At 36.7% G+C, this 5,140-nt stretch overlaps 1 pseudogene; it reads right to left on the reverse strand.

The window, feature by feature from the left end:
- Positions 1-2,316: 2,316 nt before the first annotated feature.
- Positions 2,317-4,619, reverse strand: LOC124999441 (annotated as a pseudogene).
- Between the last annotated feature and the right edge of the window lie 521 nt (positions 4,620-5,140).

The raw sequence follows: 5,140 nt of genomic DNA on the forward strand, positions 1-5,140 counted from the left end.
AAGAAAAGAAGGAAGGAAGAGAGGGAGGATGGAAGGGAGGAAGGCTTTAAGGAGGGGAGGAAGGAAGATGGGAAGAAAAAAAGAAGTGTGGAAGATGAGAAGAAAGGGAAGGAGGAAGGAAGAAGTCTGAAGGAAGGATGGAAAAGAGGAAGAAGGGAAGAGGGGAGGACTGACAGAAGGGAGGAAGGAAGATTTAAGGAAGAGATAAAGGAAGGAAGATAAGAAGAAAGGGAGGAAGTGGAAGGAAGGAATGAAGTGTGGTGTTAACAGCTGATTAATGAACTGACTTTAACATGTTCAGTCCCTGGCCACTTTATTAGGAACACTCCGCTGAGGTTTTATTAATCCGCCAGGACTAAATTAAATGATTATTATCACTAAAACACATCTATGTATCATCACCATCTATGGAAATGATTTCATGTTCAGTCCCTGGCCACTTCATTAGGTACCCTCCACCTCCACCATCCAGTTCAAGCACCTGGTTCTGCATCAACGTTGTTTAAATTAGAGCGACGTGAGACAAAAGATAAATACATTTCACGATGAAGCCAAATAAAACCTGCAGAAAAAAACTCCAGAACTGTGATTTTGTGTTTCAATAAAATACATTCTAATAAAACTATATTTTACATAGAGTTTATTTTTAAGTTTTATACAGACATTAACTCGAGACTTAAATATCTTCTCATGTGTTTTTTTTTTTTTTTTGAAAATAAAATGTATTAATATTCATAAACTTTAAGCTTCAGAGCTTTAAAGTGCAGTTGTGCTGCCTCCTGCTGGACACTGGGCTCCACTACACTCACCGCTGTTCATTTAAAAATAAAAATATGAAAAATAATTAATTAAATTAAAAATATAAAAAGCTTTAAAAATGTTCTTTTTCTTGCCGTTCTATATATTAATGTGAGCTGTCATTAGCTTTGTAATCTCAAAAAAATGTTAAATTCATTATGTTTCAATAAAGGAAACGTATTGTTTAATTTGATGTCTATCTATCTATCTATCTATCTATCTATCTGTCTATCTATCTGTCTATCTATCTATCTATCTGTTTAACGTGAAATCATTTTTAAAATACATTCTTATGGAATAAAAGATTTCATACATTATTTTCACCTTATTCTAACAGAAATAGTAGCATTAAGATAAATAAGTGGATAATAACTTTTAGATTGAATAATTATGAGTTAATAGCTAATTAAAATAATATCAATAAAATAATATAATTCATATATATATTTTTTAGTTATTTTTCTGGCATCCGACTGAATCAATAACTTTATTAGTTGCTTATTTTCTTCATTTCCTGCTGCGCGTCAGTGAGCTCTGGCTAACGCTAGCTAATGATTAGATTAGTATTCATATTGTTTTGGTTTTATTCAGGCTGTAAGATAATAATAATAATTTAATGTTTTTATTGCTAACTAGCCATTTAAACAGGGAAAGCTGGAGTGCAAATGCCACTGCTCAGTTTTCTTGTGTGGAAGATTACATGATTATTAACAGTAATTAACAGATATAATTTTACTTTACTATTATATAAAAGCTGAGTTTCCTACTCCCTGTGCTAGCTTCTCTGGTATTAGCTAACTGTTTAACCAGGGGAAGGTAGAGTTTGAATAGTCATGTTTGTTTTAGTTGTCCAGAAGGTAAAAATGATTTTCAGTAGCACAGAATAGAACCATGTCTCATCTTAACAGCAAGGCTAGGCTAATGTTAGCTAGTTAAAACCATGAAAAGCATTCTCATGAAGTAATGAAAGTTGAGACAAGGCTATAATTTAATCAGCAAAAATAAAAACCAACAATTCTGAACAACATAGTAAGATGTGTGTAAATATTTTTTTGTTGTTGAATTTCCACCACGAACCACGAAGGGAAGCTAATTTCTGTGCTAAGTGGTTTTGTATTAGGTAGATGTTCAACCAGGGAAACTCAGAGTGCTAATGGTTCGACTTTAGTGTGTTTAACAGAAACATAACTCATCTTAACAACTAAGCTCGGTTAATGTTAATTCATTAAAACAACCAGTAGCTTGAGTAACTGATCCATGAAACGATGTAAGTTGGGACAAGGTTATCATTTAAAACTGCAAAAATATAAAGTGAAAAATCTAAACAACATAGCAAGAAGAACTTTGTTTCGACATAAAAACTGAGTTTTGACCACACAGTGAAGTTAAGCTCATCCTTTTGCAAACTACTCTTTTATTCGCTAGCAGTTTACCCAGAGAGAGCTAGGGTTTAATGCTAACTTTGTAAAGCTATTGTCTACGTCACCAGGTAAAAACAGTATGTTAGTGTCATGTAAATTATAGAGACGGACTCACAGCTAACTTCTTGTCGTGGAGTATTTCACTGGGGAGCTGGAGCCCCGCGGGGGGACTGTGCTTCGCTCTGGCCCTCGGCTACAACACAGACAGTACGTTCACATGCACATGGGGAAAAACACAAAAAACAAAAACGAATTGTTGCCTTCGGACTCTGGCTGGAGAACTTCAGTGCATGTAAACACGTTACTCCGACTAAAATCAATGACTTCAATGTGTATTCACAAACAGATGGTGCCAGCTAGTCAAGTCCTCAAAATGATCTTTATCATTCAAGCCTACATCAGATGTACTGACCAGCTCTCTGACAAATGGTTCCAGTGTGGGTAAGAGGGATGTGTTTGACTTGGAGGAACAGACGGTTCATAATGAAGCAAACACATTCTGTTGTTTAGTAAAGGAGTGACATGGACACTTGATCGTTGAACACATTTTCTGTTCGTCTAATGTTTGATCCACAGCTAATACTCTAGAATCCTCTGGTGAAGTTGTTGCAGCATGTGGAACTGTTGAGACATGAACTGTTCAAAACGAGCTCCATTCCTCGTTGTCGTAATTGGCAGCATTTCAACATTAAAACGAAAGTACAGTCGCTAGCTAAAAAAAATTATAAAAAAATAAATCTTACAGTGTATGCACTTCACTGCTGACAGGACCTTAGATTAAGATTGATGACAGTAACACATTAACAGTTCTAAAAGAGAAAATCTTAAGAATGATAAGAATAATACACAGTCTCTTTTACTACAGTCTCTCATCTGCAGCTCTGACAGTCATCGCTAGCCGACATGAAATGATTTGCTCCTGGTGATTCACTGCAGGAATGTTACATGAGACGCCAGATTTAGTGTTAAATAGGAATAATTAGTATTGTGTAAGCTGAGATAGATAGATAGATAGATAGATAGATAGATAGATAGATAGATAGATAGATAGATAGATGATGGATGGATGGATGGATGGATGGATGGATGGATGGATGGATGGATGGATGGATGGATGGATGGATGGATAGATAGATAGATAGATAGATAGATAGATAGATAGATAGATAGATAGATAGATAGATAGATAGATAGATAGATAGATAGATGTCGATATCATGATCAGTAAAGGGACTGAAAAGTCAGTGCTGTGTTTTATCTCTGCACTAAGTCACAGCTGATTAAACAAACCTTGTTTTTCAGGCGCTCGGACTTGTAGACGTTCTTTAAGTCGTCCTTGATTTCTGGACAGGCCTTGTCACTTTTGGTGAGGACGATGACTTGAGGAATCTCTGTCAGGACAACGAGCAGAGAAACACTGAGTCCTGTAGTGAACGCACACAAACATGCAAACACACTGCGGCAGATGGTGTTTGATAGAGGATGTCAGAGGAAAACTTAAAACACAGTGATTTCTGCTGTTTCCCAGTCGACTGGCTTCCATTCTGATATTCCCAATTTTCTTCATAGTTTCATCTCCAACAGACGCTGTGTCGGCAGGAAGGACACAAACCAGAACGTGCACCTTGTCACTGGGATTTGGGTTTTCATTGTAGAATCGATCATCCTCTGTTATTATTACATTACTGTTAAACTGAAAATAAAAGTGAATTCAATTGAATGACTTTTCCAACACTTAGTCCAATTAATCATTTACTATTTTTCTTTAGGAAAAAGTTGTCATAGCTGAAGTATCTGTACCTCGTATCCCTCTGTAACGTGTCCCTTTAAAGCCAGTTTGACGTCATCCTCTTGGACCCCTTGGCTGCTCAGGCCCATAATGTCACTGAAGACGAAAGGGAAACATGACTCTGGACGGGTCTTAATCCTGTAGGTTCTGAACTATAACACACATGTGGAGAAACGTGTGGTTATTCTAATTATTACAGAGTCGACCCCGGCATATTAGTAGGTTAAGAGATTACATTAAACCATATAAGGCGATTTTAGTTTTTCACACTTGTGTTACAGTTTTCTCTTTGCAGTTGGGTCGAGGCTTCCCAGTCTTACCAGACCATGCACAGCAAGTGGGTTGTTGTGGATTGTTATTGTCCCTAATCCACATTAAATTTACTTGCTTTGTTATTTCACTATACACTTTTTCACACAATTAAATGTTGTTCATACCTTCATGGTGAAACTGTGATCAGAAGTGTTGTCAGCCAAAGCCAGCTTGTACATTCTGCTGTGGAAGATACTGTTGACGGAGTTGATGAAACTGGACTTTCCTGATCCAGCTGGTCCGTGAAGGAGGATCCTGAGCTGCTGTCCTTCGACCTGAGGTTTGCATTTCTCCACATACACAAAAGGAAATTAGACTAAACTGATTTTTTAGATTTTGGGTTTTGTACTTAACATCCAGATATGTCACAGCTGGTAAATTAATAATGAAGGAAAACAAGAAAAGTCTGTCTAATATTTGACTCATTTGTAGAAACATTAACTAATGATGGTTTTAACAAACTCACCCCCAATTTATTGTCCTCCATGGTGTACTGGAAACTTAAAACATGTCCACATACAAAAAAACATCATGAAGATGTCAGCAAACAACAGTGTGTCATTCTCTATAAATTACAACAACAGTGATTTTAATTAGTCTTACGAGATGCATCAGATTTGGATTGACTTCCTCCCATGCCTGCAAAATGCACAAGAAAATGTTTTTCAATGACTTAAGGAGTAAGCAGATGTTTAGAATCCTAACTGAGTTAGAACTGAGTGAAACAATGAGACACCATGGATAGCACTCTCTTGGTACCGTCTCTGTCAACATGGGAGTTAGCACAGTTAGCATACGGCACATACACAACACACAGGCA

Source organism: Mugil cephalus, chromosome 21, assembly GCF_022458985.1.
Source record: "Mugil cephalus isolate CIBA_MC_2020 chromosome 21, CIBA_Mcephalus_1.1, whole genome shotgun sequence".
Lineage (NCBI taxonomy): Eukaryota > Metazoa > Chordata > Actinopteri > Mugiliformes > Mugilidae > Mugil > Mugil cephalus.